The sequence below is a fragment of the Octopus bimaculoides genome, chromosome 9 (assembly GCF_001194135.2).
Source record: "Octopus bimaculoides isolate UCB-OBI-ISO-001 chromosome 9, ASM119413v2, whole genome shotgun sequence".
NCBI classification, from domain to species: domain Eukaryota; kingdom Metazoa; phylum Mollusca; class Cephalopoda; order Octopoda; family Octopodidae; genus Octopus; species Octopus bimaculoides.
This window is the reverse complement of record NC_068989.1, coordinates 90,177,153-90,179,652: the sequence shown is the minus strand read 5'-3', so window position 1 is coordinate 90,179,652 and position 2,500 is coordinate 90,177,153.

Genomic DNA, 2,500 nt, shown 5'->3' with positions numbered 1-2,500 from the left:
GAGGGAGAGATAGTGTGTGTGTTATTTTTTTCATTTTAACGATGAAGGAAAAATCTGTGAAAGAAAATGGAATTAAGGGGACAGTTTACGCAAAGGGAGAGAGGGAGAGAGAGAGAGAGAGAGAGAGAAAACAGAAAGGGAAAAGAAAGACAGAAAGAAAGAAAGACTAAAGCGTATTAGCATTGAGGTGGTGGAAGCAGTGCTGAGAGATGAAAGACAAGGAAAGGCAGATAGGTAGGGGAGTGTGTGTGTGTGTGTGTGTGTAGAAAGAAGAGGGGGAAAACGAGAAAGTAAACACGACGAAGGGAAAAATCACGGTGACGGGACACGGTTGACAGGGAGAAAGATAGAAAGAGAGAGAGAATAAGAGTGAATAGTGGTTGCACGGCAGGGGTGGAGGAGACGATAAACAGAGAGAGAGAGAGAGAGAGGGGAGAGACCGAGAGAGACAAAGAAAGAAAGAAAGAGAAAGGGGAAATGGCGGATGACCGGTGGTGGGATAGATAGATAGATAGATAGAGAGATAGAGAGATAGATAGTGGTGGAGGAATGGTGGTAGATAAAAAGTGAAGAAATAGAGAAGGGAGAAAGCAGCGAATAAGAAAGAGATAAAGAAAAAGACGAAGAAATACAAAAAGGTCAGGTAGAACAGTGAAGGGGAGGAAAGAGAGAGGGAGAGAGGTAGAAACAGACAGGGTGTGTGTGTGTGTGTGTGTGTGTGTGTGTAAATATTGGTAGGGGTTGCGGTGGTAGTAAGATACAGGGAGTGGGAGAATGAAAAAAAGAATGAAAGAGGGAAGAAGCGAGAGTGAAGCAAAGAGTCAGGGAGTGAGAGAGAGAGAGAAAAAGATGTGAGCGAGATTGAAAGAGAAAGGGAGAGAGAGAGAAAGGCGTGAGCGAGATTGCAACAGAAAGATAGGGAGAGAGAGAGAGAGAGAGCGAGAATGAAAAGAAGGGGAACGTAGAATGAGAGCGCAAGAAAGAAAGAAGATAGTAGAAAGAGGGTGGAGGGGGAGAGAGGGAAAAGACGGAGTAAGAAATATGCAGACGACAGAGCAGCAGGCAACGAGGGGGTGAAGGAGGAGTGGCCCAAGTAGAGCGATCCACGGAGCCTCCTCCCACCACTACCACTCCCTCCATCCACCGGTCATAAATCTCCTGCAACTCCTTCCTCCCACTTCTACTCCTTTTTATCCTCTTATATCCCTTAGTACTCCCTCCTCCCCTTCCTCCACCTTCCTTATATCTCTATTACAATGTTGCTCTTTTTATCTTTCTTGCAATGTCTTTTCTCTTTCCAATTTTTTTTTTCTCGTTCCCCAATTTTTCTTTTTCTCCCAATTTTCTTTTCTTTCATTTCTTCATTTGTTTTCCTACGCTTCTGTTTTTTTGTGCCTTCTCAATCTCTTCCTTCGCAATTTCTATCCCTTCTCTCTCTCTCTTTCTCTCTCTCTTTCTCTCTCTCTCTCTCTCTCTCTCTCTCTTTCTCCCCTTTTCCTTGCTTTCCTTCGTTTTATCCTTCCATTTTTTTCACAAACTTTCTTGTATTTTCCCAATTTCTTTCCCTCACCCCCTCTCTCTTTATTTATCTATCTATCTATCTATCGGCCTGTCTATATCTATCTATCTATCTATCTATCTATCTATCTATCTATCTATCTATCTATCTGGCTGAGTATCTCTCTCTCTCTCTCTCTCTCTCTCTTTCTCTCTCTCTCTTTCTCTCTCTCTCTCTCTTTCTCTCTCTCTCTCTCTCTATCTATCTATATTTGTAGAAGAAGAAGAAGAAGCCGTCGCCGCCACCTGTGCTGCTGCTGCTGATGCTGATGATGATGATGATGAGGAGGAGGAGGAGGAGGAGGATGGGGGTGATGACAATGACAATGATGATGATGATGGTGGTGGTGGTGACGACGATCTCACTTCACGTGTCAGCGGAAGAGTCAGAAGGAAAATAAACAATTGAAAGAACACACTGCTGACCCCTACCAAGTTCAAGGAAGACCCTAATTTCGAGTATTTCTGCTGCCAAACTATAAGGAAACACACACACACACACACACACACAACTACATCTGGTGTTGCTAATCCTTCTGTATCTAATGTCGGATCCCTGCCTGGATATCTTAATTAAATCAACCGCAACTCGTAACAAGAAACGGCCACCGATTGCATGAAATCGTGAACAAGTTGACAGTGTTTCCTAACATAGGCCCCGGTGTGGTTGTGTGGTAAGAACCACGTGGTTCCGGGTTCAGTCCCAATGCGTGACTTCTGCTATAACTTCGAACCGACCAATGCTTTGTGAGTGGATTTGGAAGACGGAAACTGAAAGATGCCCGTTGTATATATGTATATATATATATAATTAATTCAATAATAGGATAAAATCTTTTACAAGAATTTTATCAAGAAGCTAGCGGGAAAAAACTAATAAGGGAAAAAAACCCCATCATTTTTTATTCCCAAGAATATATTTATTAATTTATATTTATGCCCT